The sequence below is a fragment of the Lactuca serriola genome, chromosome 3, assembly GCF_051521515.1.
Source record: "Lactuca serriola cultivar US96UC23 chromosome 3, Lser_US96UC23_V15, whole genome shotgun sequence".
Taxonomy (NCBI): Eukaryota; Viridiplantae; Streptophyta; class Magnoliopsida; order Asterales; family Asteraceae; genus Lactuca; species Lactuca serriola.
Genome location: NC_136410.1, coordinates 129,944,138 through 129,959,743, shown reverse-complemented (window position 1 = coordinate 129,959,743; position 15,606 = coordinate 129,944,138).

Here is a 15,606-nt window from a genome sequence, read left to right as displayed (position 1 = left end):
AGACCATTTTAATCTCCTGACCTCCAACTATTTTGAATTGAAGAACGAGCTTGTGGGAGATCTTGGTGACAAATACCAAACATCTGCAAATGAGTATAGGATAAATCTACATGCTCAAGCTTTTCCTGTTACCATGCCAACGGCTTAGACTTCGTGGGTTGTTAATCGTGTCGAAGAGGAGCCTGTTAATACTCCCCATGTTGAGGCAATTATGCGCTATAGACAAGCTGAAGCTGCTGAGAAAGGACAACTCTTGTTCAAGAGGAGTTCTGACAAGAATGTACCTGCGGATCAAGCAAAAGTCATTGTTACGGATCTTACAGTTGTTCGCTTTAGAGATACGTATGGTGATAGATCAAGGATTATCTCTTGGGGATTTCGTGATCCTCTAATATGTGGATTGTTTGAAGAAAGAGTGGAAACACTGATCTCTACAAAGATAGTCGTGATTTCAATTCATGGACTAGGGTGGAATTATCGGAGCTGTCACAATCTCCTTTTTCAAATCCCTCGGATAATCCACAGGCAACTCAGTTCAAACATTTTCTAGAAGACCAGGTGAAAAAGGGTTTTCCCTCGATGAAGACTGTTGAGTCTATTATCAATCATTAACCTGATGTCATCGATTCCAATACTGGTCATCCTCTTCAAGTGGTGATGTGGCCTGCAACCAATCAGGTCAAACAAATCCATGTGCTTCAAAGTTACCTAGATGGATCTGTAAGCTCTATGGAGTATTGGGTTTTCGACGAGACTACAATGTCAGCTGTTATCAAGCTTAAAAATGGGTGCATTCGTCTGTATGATCGAAGGGATTTGTTCCAGTTCAGGAGGTGGGGCTTTTCAAATAATAGTTGCCGAGGAACTTTTTGAACAAGCAGCAAAAGAGTACACATCTATGGTTGCCGAGATTATCAATAAGCACATGTGGAACGGGGCAATGGGACCGGCAGATATGATGGTGGTCAACAAAGATTAACTTCAAGCTAACACCAAACCACGAGGGAGATTAATGGGTCCAGTTAATGGTTTGGTCTAGGCTTTCGTTTGTAATAGGTTGTTTTGAGTCAATATGCAATTTTAGTAGTTTTTGTGTAGTTTACGGTCGTATGATGAGTTTACGGTCGTAAACCCAAGGCCAGCCCAAGTACACTATATATAGATTCTAGGTAGGTTATTTGATGGTTGTTGATGCCATAGAGTTTACGGTAGATATTCACAAGTTGTACCAGACGTCTTTTATCAATAGAAGCGTGTGCAAGCTGGTTCTGATTTCTATTCCTACTTCTTTCTCGTTGTTATTCATTGTTTTGGTTGTTTGATCACTGGTAAGATCCATTTCTGGACCTTACATTATGGGAAACATGATACCCACATAGATCATATGCTACGGATTCCCATTTTCCAGTGATATTTGGCACTTAGAATCATAAAAAGGGTCTTAAACCCGTTCTTGTCCAAGAAAATACCATGTCCATGGAAGTAGGTTACTCTATCTCGATTTTAGGTCCATTTGAGGCATGCAAAGCCATCAAGTTGTCAACTTTACAAAAATAGGTTATGGAAACAATACGGATCTGTATTCAGGAACCTTAGATCAGAGGAAAGGGCTGAATAGGCTAGAAATGCAAGGTAATCAACAAGTTCAAAGAGGAACTTGACGAGCATGGGCGAACATTCTTGATTCAGTTCATGGAACTCGGTTAGTCCAGAAGGGAACTTGACGAGTTGTTCTAGGAATTCTCGTTTTTGTTGAGAAGGAGGAACTCGGCGAGTTGGAGGAAAACTCGAGGAGTTAGATCGCAATTTCACGATTCTGTGATTCATCAGAACTCGACGAGTTGAAGGGTAAAATTGACGAGTTGAGTCAATTAGGAGCATTGAATTTGACTTGACCAGAGTTTAACTTAAGGTTATAAGGATGGAACGTTATCTAATGGGTTGTTTTGGTTTAGGGTGTGAGTAGAGCTGATTGCAACAGAGATGTTTCAGCTATCATCCGACATCGAGGTGATTTTCCTCCTAGTTTGAATGGGTTGAAGGATCCAAGGCCGGCCCCTATATGTTACATGTAATGATTAGTAGCATTCTAACACTCCTAGTGGGCATATCGCGTATCTCATAGATAGATGTGTACGGGAAAGGCTCGTATCTCGTAGCATTATTTGAATATGGATATAGGAATTATTGATCGATTTGATTATACTTTTTCTTGTTGGGTTTTGAGCATTCTAACAATCCTAAGGTGTACTTGCAACCCTAAATACCTTGGATCTATTTTTCTCTATTACACATGCAAACTTGAACTTTCCAAGGTATTATCCTTGATGGGTTTTAATCAAAACATCAATCATATGGTGTACATGCAAACCCTAATAGCTTTTGGATCTAGTTTGTCTAATGAACATGGAATTGAATATCCAAAGCTATAAACCCTAGATCTATCATATAAGAACTGAAATAAGGGTTTAGTAATTACCTTTGATTGTTATATTGTAATAACAATTAATTCCTTGCTTTGATTGGCTTCAGAAAGCTTAGTGCCTCAAGTGCTGCACCTCTAATGGAGTCACAAACACCACTAAGCAACTAGATGATGAAGGAGAAGAGAGGAGGCACCTAAAATGTCTAGAAACCCTAAGGATTTAGTTACCCACGTTTATGGGGCCTAAGGGGTTCTTTATATACTTGTGTGGGCTGCTAGGGTTTCAGTCAGAACCCAAATGGACAGCTTAAACTTTAAGCAGCCCATGGAACCTTCTAGGATAAGGCCATGGACGAAAATATGATGGGCTCCCATCATAATTTCGTTTACCCCTTGTTCCTTTAGCATTCCTTAGCCTACTAACTCAATTATCCAATAATTGCAGTCCAGTCCCCTATATTTAATTAATCTCTTTTAGCCACAAAATTAATTATCAATTATTTCTTGACTAATATTAATTAAACAATATGATTTCTCTTTTAATATATTATTCTTATAATATATTAATAAATCATATTTAAACCTTTCTCTCCTTAATTCATCCTACATATTGCTATGGTGAAGGCAACCCAAAAGGACCATGCTCATAATCCAGTCAAGCCCATTCCAAAATAGTTATGGACTTAGACACTAATCCAACAGTCTCCAACTTGGATAAGTGTAACAACTATTTTCCGTATGACTTTAGAACCTGATCAACAACCGTAGCTTTCAATAGGCGCTGTCAACTCTGATCTTATCAGATAGCATGTCCTTTAGATAAGGGATCATATATTCCTCCATTCTCAAGATATCGTATAGACACAAGACATGAGTTTCAATCATTCTCTCTATATTGTTTCCTGACTTCCGAATTATAATGACTGACAATAGACTACAATTAAACACATCAACTTAGTCCCGGCTTGGCCAAGCGCTTAGGTGTCATCACTAAATCATTGAGGGGCCCATATATATCGGTTTTATCCCACTTTAGGGAAAAGTAATGGATAAAATTTGAATCAAATGCTCGCTTGCAACCGACCAACAAATAACAACTCACACGTCTCGGTTTCAAGAATATACAATATTATCGTCTCACTAATCACCTGTGATAAATCCATGAAGTGATCCAAGTGAGCGTGAGTTTAATCCAATACTCTAATCTTATCAAAGCACTCATGAATCCTGCAACAAACTTGTGCTATGTTTAAACACTTTAGACAATCTACAGACAGATTCATGACAGTCTTCTTTCATATCTACTTCCAACGTATGATCGACTGTGGAGGTTCGAATAACCCAATTATTCTGGAAGTCAATACATGCAAACTGAAACACAACAATAATACTTAATCCTATATGGCCCCAAACTTGTTAGAGTAAATAAAACACTTCTATTTAACCACCATATTGCTTACTCATTATTTATCGTTACTATTTTAGAAAATCAACTTATTTCTCAAATTTCAACAATAGTTGTCCCATGAACAAAGCATGCACACTATGTTTCCTATGGTCGTTACTTTAAGAAATAGATCAATTGAAAAACTTTTCCAATGATGCTCATTTCACAATTCCCAATCCTTATCATTAGTTTTAGAACACAAGGTTCTTGCCACTATTAGAATATGCTAGATTCTAACATTTTATGCAATGATCCTTTCGCAAAGTCATAACACAAAAGTCACCAAGACATGGCCAATGAAATTACAAAGTACTCTATCAGAAATTGTTACAAGACAATTCCATAGACGTGAAGTCTCACATTTAAAGTACATTCCTTTAAACATCCTTCTTGCATAAAAGTTTTTAATCTAGACATAGATTCTCAATACCCAACTCACAATATGAAAACATTTCCACATTTCCACATTTGCCATATGATAACTCATTCTTAATAGAATCATATATATTCATAATAATGTCAATATGGTCCATCCAATACCATACTTCCAACTACTCACAATCGACCAATCATCAGCGAACTTTGGATCATCCTTTGATAGTTGTTTAATTATTTTAGTCAAAACCGATTCTATTCCTTTTTCCCTCTTAATGCGCTAGACATTTGGAAATTTTTAGAATGGTCAAATTTTATAGCATTTGCAATCGATTCTATTCCCGAAGCGTATGGGACACGATGCATAATGTCTTACATAAAGATATGATACTTTATCAATGTTCTGGCATAATATTTTATGTGTCACGTTCTCACAATTCGAACTATGAAGAGGGATGCTGTAATCATAATCGAAATTTAAGAACACATTATGTATCCTTTGACTATATTTATTAAAATTTCTCAATCTAAGCTTTAGATTTGGAAACAAAGTATAATATTATCTCCCTTAATTATAGCAAAAACAACTTTTCAAGCGATGTAACTTTGGAAATTGAATCTTTTTTTTCTATAATTAATATTGCTAACTTGCAATACTTGCGATAATAATCATATAAGAATAACACTTACGCTCCCACTATCATGATGATTATTACCATATAAGCATAACACTTATGCTCCCACTAGCTTTGACATGTATTCAGAAAATAGCTGAACTTCTAGAAAACATTGCCTATTGAATTTCTGAAGTTCATATTTCTAATACCAGATGATTCGATAAGCCTTTATCTAAGCTTCTTAAACTTATACATCTTTGCCTTAGATAGTTCATATGTGTGTCTAAAGAATTCAGAACTTATATCAACAAGTCCCAAATGTTAGACTAATTGCCAGATCTCACAATTCGAACTATGGAAAGGGATGCCGTAACCATAATCGAATTTGAGAATACAATTTTCACAATTTCTATCTTCTTAAAATCTCTCTTAGTGAAAGCATTTTCTCACAGTCATTTTGCATAGATCGAGATTCTCGATCCATCCCGGGGCCACAAAAATGTATTTGGATTTGAAGAGAGACTATTGGTGGCCTTGTATGAAAAGAGATGTTGTGTGGGTTGTAGAGTGGTGCTTGACCTATCGTCAGGTTAAGGCCGAGCACCAACGTCCGCATGGCAAGTTGCAGCCAATTGAGGTTCCCCAGTGGAAGTGGGAACAGATTTGTATGGATTTCATCACCAAACTGCCAAGAACCCCAATGGGTGTCAACACAATTTGGGTGATTGTGGATCGATTGACGAAAAGCGCTCACTTCCTTGCTATCAGTGAGAGTTCTTCCGTAGAGAAGTTGACAGAACTATATGTGAAGGAGGTGGTGTCTCGGCATGGGGTGCCGATTTTGATTCTGTCGGATCGAGATGTAAGTTTTACTTCCTGGTTCTAGAAGAAGTTTCATGAGGAGTTGGGTACGAGGTTGCATTTCAGCACTGCTTATCACCCTCAAACTGACGGTCAGAGTGAGCGGACTATCTTGACACTCGACAACATGCTTCAGGCATGTGTATTAGACTTCGGAGGAAGTTGGGACCCATATCTGCCTTTGGCTGTGTTTTCCTATAACAAAAGCCACCATTCGAGCATCGGTATGCCTCCCTTCGAGCTGTTGTATAGAAGGAGGTGTCGGACTCCCATTTGTTTGGGAGAGGTAGGACAGCGGGTGATGGGTAGTATGGAGATAGTACTCCAGACGACTGAGCAGATTCAGTAGGTCAGGCAGAGGTTGCTGACGGCCCAGAGTCGCCAGAAGAGTTATGCTGATAGGCGTCGCTCGGAGCTCGAGTTTCAGGTTGGTGATTTCGTTCTCCTGAAGGTATCACCTTGGAAAGGTGTGATTCGATTCAGGAAGAGAGTCAAGTTGGGACCTCGATTTATCGATCCATTCGGGTGACAGCTAGGGTGGGTAGAGTGGCGTATCGTTTGGAGCTACCTGCCGAGCTGAGTCAGATTCATGATACCTTCCACGTGTCTCAGTTGAGGAAGTGTATTGTCGATGATTCAGCAGTGGTTCCATTAGAGGACATTCAGGTGGATGCGAGCCTAAACTATGTTGAGAGGTCGATCGCGATCTGAGATAGGAGAATCAAGGTTCTGAGGAACAAGGAGGTGTCCCTGGTTCAGGTCCAATGGCAACATCAGAAAGGGTCCGAGCTGACTTGGGAGCCAGAGTCAGAGATGCGGGAGCAGTATCCAGAATTGTTTGTAGAGCGAGACTTCGAGGGTGAAGTCTGATTCTAGTGGGGGAGAATTGTAACACCCGGATTCCCAGGTATCTCATTTTAAGTATTTATATTGAATTTTAGAGAGGGACTCGGTGAGTAGGCGCTCAGACTCACAGAGTGGAATCACGCATGTGTTGGTCTGATTTAATGGAGGACTCGGCGAGTCCACGCAGTTTAATGAAACCCTAATTTATCGGGTTTGGGACCTATTTAAAGACCTTTATAGCCACCATTTGTGGCTACCATACCATTGAGAGAAACCCTTATAGTGCTTGAGTGTTTGTGAGAGAGAAGAAGCCATTATTGGACCTTTGTGGGTTTTTTTTGCAAGAAGAAGTTGATTCCAGCTTAGAGGAGGCTAAGGAGGTTGCTTATTTGTGGATTACAAGCAAAGGACATCATCCTTGAGGTAGCATATCGATCCTTTTTCTGTTTTGTTAAAGAATCCATGGATCTAGGGTTCTCTATACCCTTTATTGGGTTGATTTGTTGGGAATATGGTCCCTTATCATGTTTAGACATTAGATCTGGATCCATAGTGGTCCAGACAACGTATTCCATCTTGCTTTATGAGGAGTTATGGAAGAAATGGAATTAGGATGTTGTATTTGGGGCTAAATCATCAAGTAGTGTCATTTGGACGCTGCATGAGCATCAAATTCGAACCATTACGTGATTATTGAGCTTGGGAAGATTAGATCTATGGATTAGAGGAACGGATGTGACCTTAGAAGCTCATTTGAGTGTGAGCATGAAACGAACTCGCCGAGTCCATGAGCGGACTCGACGAGTTGAGTCGAGGTTGCCCCTCGATTCATGACAGGTGTAACTTGTCAAGTGGAAGAAAGACTCGACGAGCCATGAGAGTCTGAAAGGGTTCAGAGGACCTGCTTGGACTCGCTGAGTCACTTTTGTGCACTCGACCAATCGGGTCAAATTTCACCGTTGAGTTTCGTTGAATTTAGGGTTCTGGTCAAGACTGATTCAGGAGAGTTCAGGGGAGGGTAGAATGGCCTTCTACCCAGTCTGTAGAGATGATATCACGGGACAGTATTGATCGGGAATGTTATTTGAATAATAGGAGGAGGCTAGGTCGGGACGATGAGCACGGGAGTTTATCCGACTTCACTGAGGTGAGTCTTCTCACTATGCCTTACCCGATGTGGTGACTATGTGTGACCAGAAGGTCTTATGTGTATGATGAAAATGTGATGTATGTTGTGTATGTTATATGCTATGATATGAGTATGATGATATGGACCAGAAGGTCAACAGAGTTATGGGATGGAAATCCCCTGTGACACCTGGATCGGAAGATCCCATAGAGCTATGGCCTGGAAAGGCATATGTGCAGTACGTGGTATTTGGGGAACTCATTAAGCATTATTACTTACCGTTTGTGTGTTATGTGTTTCAGGTACCAGTGATGATCACGGGAAGGCACCGACATGATCAATACACACTTATGGTGGAGATATTTTGAGATTCTAGGGTTTTTGATTTGTACTCATGTTATGTAAAAACAATTGATACACGTTTTTGGAAAATTGTGATTGGAGTATTTTATTAAATTAAAAAGAAAAATTGTTTTGAAATTTCACAATGTTACAATAAAGCTTGCAACTTTCTGAGTCTACAGGCCATTTGGAGCATTTGGCTCTGTGGATCTAGTCTAGATTTGAGTTTTAAGTGTAATGCATGGCATCTTCGGCTTTTTGCCCTATTTTAACCTAGCAAGAGTTAAGACATGCATTTGACATGCATGTTTGAAAAGCATTGACTTTTAAGGTGTGTTTGGAGTAGGGATTGTCTTGTATCTTTTGGTCAAGTAACCCTATGGATTGGATCTTAAAAGTCAAGATCTCATTTTGGAGGGTTCTATTGGATAATGCTGAAAACTTTATCCATTTAGACCCTATTTTGGTCCAGATCTGAGTTCGAGACTTTTTGGAATCGAATGAAGTGGTTGAATGCATTAAGCTACTGAAAACCGTGTAACCACGACATGGCAAGGCTACCACGACGTGTTGTAGGGTTGGTTCGCGACTACTTTGTTGTATCCGGCACTACAACATGATACAAGGGTACCACAACGTAGCAGCCAGGTTGAGTTGACTTTCTTGACCTTTTGACCGACAAGCCATGTTTAACTTATAAGGGGTTGTAGGGCATTTTAAGTTTCTATTTAGGGGTTAAGTAGAGCTGACAATGGGGCCAGGAGTTAGTAAGCTATCGTTCAATATTCGAGGTGAGTCCTCTCAATACACTAATGTGTTGAAGGAACCAAGGTCGGCCCATTAATTGTTATGAAATGATTAGTCATGGAATATGTAATGGTTGCTACTGAATTATATGTGAATTATGTGCAGATCATGGGAGGAGCCCATAGCATTTATGGGAGGAGCCCATAACTCGGGGATGGCATCCCAAGTAAAGACCATGGAGGGAATCCATGGAAAACTTGTATGTATGTGTGCATGACATTATGTGATTATATGTTTCATGTGTTTTGGGAAACTCACTAAGCGCATTCTTACAGTTTGTTGGATGCTGCAGGTACTTCTAGCTCTAAGGGTAAGGGGCCGACTTGATGGCGAGACGTGCAGTCTCCAGCATTTTCTTTCTCCACTACTTATTATGGACACTCTTATCTTTCTAAATAATATGTTGATGTATTGAGTCTTTGGAAAAAAATTATGATGGAAATTTCTAATCATCAAACATGAATTGTTAATATTTAAATGAAAATTTTTACTTGATATTTTGGGCTGTTACAACTGAAGACTGATCACTGTGTCCAGACGTTGATGGTTATACATTGATGATACATTGATCAGATGATACTCACTGATGGTCATTCACTATCAGCTAAAGCTGAAGTTGATCAGATTTACCCTGGCATCGATTACTGAAGCTGAAGCTAATCTCTAGACGCTGAAACTGATGCTCTAATTAGCTTCTGAAGTGTTGGTGCTGATATCCGAATATGGAGAAGATATGATTTAATACATTCCTTTTATACCATATTTGTTTATATTTAGATTATATACAATCCCTTCATTTAAGGGATTCTCTAGAATAGATTAGTATATAATCAACATTATGGTGAAACCCTAATGTTGTAAGAGTGTCTCGTAAATGGATTTGTCTCAATTGTCTTTGTGATAACTCCGTTTTCTTGGTAAATACAAAACGACTTTCTTGGTGAAAGACAACTTTGTGATACTTCTGTTTTCTTCATTCTTCTTTATTGTTTTTGTTTGTATTTGATCTACGAATCTACAAAGGGTTTGGGACTTTCAAAAGTTGTATCGTGGGACTAAAAATCCTGCAGAGCACATTACCCAATACAGAGAAAGCATCGAGATTGTACTAATTCTCTAAAATCTTAAAGAAGCTTATTTGTGCAATGGTTTTTGTTCAACCCTTATTGGAGTTTCATTAAAACGGATTCTAATTCGTCCTTTTTTTTTCTATTACATCTTTGATGCATCTCATTAACATATTTAATAATGAATTTTCATGTAGTAGAACTTTTGAAAAACTAACTAGTGATCTCTACAAAATAGCTTAAGATATTGAGGAATCCTTGTGAGATTATCTAAGCATGTTCAAAAGAACAGGTATAGACATCGCAAACTTGGATGTTACCACATCTATGGAAACCTTCAAGATGGGGTTGAAGAAAGATTCACCATTTTTACGAATATCTTGTGGTGAATCCATGCAAGAAAATGGATGAAGTTAGAAGTAGAGCTATAATATTCATTATGCTTGAAGAAAACAAGATGATCTTTAAAAAAATAGCAATATGCAAACATCTTATGATCATCATAAGAAAAAAAACCTAAACCTCATCTGAAAGATCTTACAATGCTAAACCCTATTCGACGCCTAAGAGTGATAGGGATAATGATCATCAAAATGAGGAGGAAGAAGGTGATTACTATAAACTATACGAATACTATTTTCATGTTGATGTTTTAAGTTTTCTTTATGCCATTCATGATCTTGGAGATAAGGAAAGATGGCCCAAGAAAAATAACAAGATGTCAATATCGATAGAGAGATTAAAATTGTGTGCATATAATGATGATTTTTCGTGATACGATTGAAGATTGCATTCCTTTAAGGAAAGGGATTAGTGAACTATTCAGCAAAGGGAATTTGAAATAACTTCTTGAAATGAAGAAAGATAAGTCTAAAAACAGGGAACAACATCTTGGTGCAAGACCTTGAAATAGATGATGAACTCAAAGATCTTGCCAAAGCTATAATGGTTGTTCAACATAAGAAGGTATATAAACTTAAAAGCTGGTAAGGAGCATATTGGCTATCAACCTTAGATGATTAGGTACTCTTGTGATATTGTAATGCCATACAACTTAAAATTTATTTTGTGTAGGACCAAGATACTCATGCATGTTTCATTTTCTTATTTCAGTTATCCATACATATATTCATTCTTGATACTGACTTGAGCGTCGGAGGCAGACCTAACAAAATCTGGCACGACACGACAACCCGACACGAAGTTAGCGGGTTAGGGTCAGAGTATGTACACGGGTTGACACGACATGGCACGATAATTAAACGGGTAGGGTTAGGGTCAAGATTTACAACTCGATGATGACCTGTTTATATATATATATATATATATATATATATATATATATATATATATATATATATATATATATATATATATATATATATATTCAATATTATACATTTGTAGTGGCCCAAATTCAAGAATTAAAAGTAAAACTCAAACTTTCAAAGTGACTTAATTTACTCCCCCTCACTACCTATCTCATTTGCTTCCTAACTTCTTAACTCTTTCCATTTTGATTTCTGAACTTACTACTATCTCCATCCCATATTTATTGTCTAATTTTGATTGTTGAAGTCTTTATTCTTCAAATTTAATGCAAAATATATGAATGGATTGTGTTTTAAATGTCTTTTCATTGTTATAAATTTTATCAAGTAATTTATAACACAAATAAAACTATTTAAGGTCATAGTAGAAACTTCAAAAGTCAAAAATGGACAATAAATATGAGACGGAGGGAGTATAATTTTTTCTTTCGGTTCCACCTCCCAAGTCCAGCATTTTACTTTTTCATATATTTTTTTCTCAATGACTCTTACTTTTCAACCTATAAAATGTTTCAACCCGACATGACACAATATATTTATAAGGTTTAAACCTTAACCCTAAACCCAACACGAAAATAAACGGGTTGACATGACACGACACGATAATTAAATGGGTCAGGTTAGGGTCAAGAACTCTCAACACATTTAATGTCTTGACACGACACAACACGTTTGCCAGGTCTAGTCGGAGGGGTGTTAGCTAAGCTAATGGCCACCCTTTACCACAAATCTTCTATTTTGTAGAACTTAGAACTTAAAGATCATGACCAAAAGTTAGGGGTTGATTACTGATCTAATTATAAGGTACTTAGTCCTTTCGTAGGTTTAACGATTAACATCTTTCATAAGATATTGGATTCAAACAGCATTCTTGACCCTATGTTTGAAATACCTTAGTAGCTTTTCAAAATTTATCATATTAAATATTTTCATGTTGCCTTCAGAAATCCTATTTTTTTCTCAAAAATACTTATACTTTTTCAAAATCATCACCACACTGGTCTTGGGAAAACTTCTTTCAAAATCCTCAAGATGTAGTTTTTTTGGGTAAATTGTTGTGGGTGAAACTTTTATATTTAATTTATTATGCCTAACGTCTTGAACTTGTACTAATATATTACACCACCAAAGATCTTGAACTGCTCAAGATCTTCAACAAGTGAATATCTTGGTATTGCGATAATATTCCTTGTGCAGGATGAAAAGTTTTTCTCTCAAGGCATGGACTAAGTCAATTAAGAACGTGATCAAAGGGAATATACGTTTATTCTTCCTGATTCAATTGGTCAAGAAAAAATAAATGGAAATCTCAGATTTCTAGCATAGGTTTCGAAAGAAGACTAAGGATAATCCCGCATTTCTAGCATACGTTATTAATGCTTCCTTTATATAAATAGCATATTAGAAAACATGGTCTACAACCACTTTGGATTAGCTCTCGACATCTCTACTCTTTTTCTCATCTTCTACACTACATGAATATATTACACCTGTAACCGTCTTTATTTTTATTAATATTTTTAAAGTAGTGTCACAAGTGTCACCTCCCAAGCTTTTACATCAGAAATATTGAGTGATCAAGGGCTTTCCTGGTATATTCTTATGTTCTTATTCTCACATTTATGATTAAACTAAACTTTCTCAGTTTGGCATGTAGCATGTATATTTGGATACTTTATAGTATCTTGACCTTTTTTGAACATCTTATTGTTCTTTTCAACATTTTCTACATATTTACCACTTTTTTCATCTCCCATGAGAATCAAAGTCTTCAAAGGTTTTAACATTTTATTTTCTATGGTTGATTTAATCTTTCTTTGATTTCAAAATTATCCTTGGTGGGTTAAAAAGAGTTTTAACGTTGTTATGCTTTTACACTTCCATTTCCGTTTTTAGCGTTTTTAGGAAACGATTATGAATAAAACTCCACAAACGGTATCATAACCATTTTTGCAACATTGGTAAGGTTATTAGATTATTTAGTATAATCTTTGTTTTTTGAAAACATGGGTGGTTTTCTTTTTGTAACAAAATCCATACAAATTTTCTAAGATAACGTAGTGACCTTATAGGATCATACGTCATTAGCAAATGTCATTCTATAATTACTCTAGGGCATTCAGATCTTTCATAATCTTTATGATACTATCATCACTCATGCGCCCTATCTTATGATGCCACAAATTTGTTTTATCATCATATTGATCCACAGATTACGATAATCCCACCGTTTCCCATAACCATATAATATTCTAGGAAATAAATCACATGATTCATCTTTTCCTTCATAACTTCGAGAGCACCCTTGGTGACTCTTACCCAGTCACCCTTTATAGAATACTTTTTTCCATCTTTCGCCAAGGTGCCAAGAGATCAGGTTTTTTTTGAAGATTCGGGACAAACCACCAATCCAATGTCCTGACCAAACCGTTGTGCACCTTGATTTGCATTATACCACTGCCCTTGATCCTATGCATGCTATCATCAACTATCTTTAATGTGCCATTCTGCTCTTTAAAGGATTCAAACCAGTTACGATTGTGTGTCATGTGATAAGATGCTCCTAAGTCCCAGATCTAAGCATCATCATAATTATTTTTAGAAATATTCATAACTTCACCATCATCCCCTTAATAAGAATTTCCTTGAACCACGACAACATTATTGTTGTTACTTGATTCAACTCCCTAACTCCCTTACTTTAGCAATGGAAAATCTCTTCTGAAGTGTGTGTTTTCCTTACATTTATCATATCTAATGTTGGATTTAGATTTGGAACATGACTTTTCTTTGTTACCTCCACCTCTATGTTATTTTTTTCCTCTACCTGCGACCAACCATAAACTGGAAACTTCTTCACCAACTGAATCATTTCTTGTCATTTACTTGGACATCAAAAAATCATTTACACCAATCACATTGATTTTTGTCCTACCATACAACATCATATCAAAAAAAATTTAATAAGTATTCGGCCATGGACAAAAGAGGATAAGTGCTTGATCTTCATATTCAATGTTTACATCCACAACTTATAAATCCCATATTGTCCTACTGAAGTTATTCAGATAATCCTTCACTTAGGTACTTTTAGACATTCTAAGAGTTTACAAACGTTGCTTTAGATACATCCTATTTTCCATATAAATATTTCGATACTTCTCACACAATTTCTCCCAAAGCCTAAATGCCCCTCGTTTGATCCACGACGTCTTTCTGTACTTCGTCAATCAAACTCAACAGAATAACAATATGCACTTTTTTCAAAATATTCACCTTCTTCTCAGCCGCCATGTCTTTTGGAAATTTCGCTTCTCCTTCTAATACTATTACACATCCTTATTGAACTAGAAGAGCTTTCATATTAACTTTCCACAAAGTGAAATCATTCGAACCATTGAATTTCACCAAATTGAATTTGTGAGATGCCATCTTCAATTAACTGAACACCAACCACAATTATGATACCATTTATTAGGTGAACCAAACAACACTTGTCATGAATGAGAACAGATTTGGTGCCACTTCCCAAGCTCTAATGACTCATGTTAAGAAGTAACATGGATAACACACGAAACTAAAAGCACACAAAGACACATATGTGGTGCGGTCAAGGTGACCTTTGTAAATGTATATGAGGGGAGTATTCTTATTCATAGAATTATCAAATAGAGATTACAACTACAATTCAATAGAGATTCGACCTACTCACTAAGGATTTTAGACATGAAAGACCTCAAACAAATGACTAGCATGCATCTCTATTTATTTACTATGGATCATACCTAAAACCGTTAATAGGCCAAGCTCATTAATCTATAGGCCCGTGATATGTATTAACCAATCACAATATGACAAGCCATCATTTTTAGAACCCCATCATTGAGATACATTGCATGAGCATCTTCAACTTATGAGCATCGTCCCTGAGCAACTTCAACTAATTAGCATCTTCCTTAAGCATCTTAAACTGGTGAGCATTCTCATTGAGCATCTTCAACTGATGAACATCCTCTTTCAGCATATTCAACCTGTTATCATCCATAACGCTCATGCGAGATCTGTGATGCCCAGTCATGATCCTTGATGGTCACTCGTGATCCTTGATGCTCGCTCGTGATCTCTGATGCTCACTTATAAGATCATTGATGTTCACTGGTGATCCTTGATGCTCACTCATGATCGCTGACGCTCACCCATGTCTTCAAGTGCTTCATTGAACTCCAAATGCTCAAGACACATCTAACAGATGACAAAAAATAGTTGTTATTCGTTTCAAACCATAAAAAAAAGATAAAACTTTTGTTGCTTAATAATTATTCTAGCCATTCGTCGGATGTGGAAATTAAAATTCAGGTG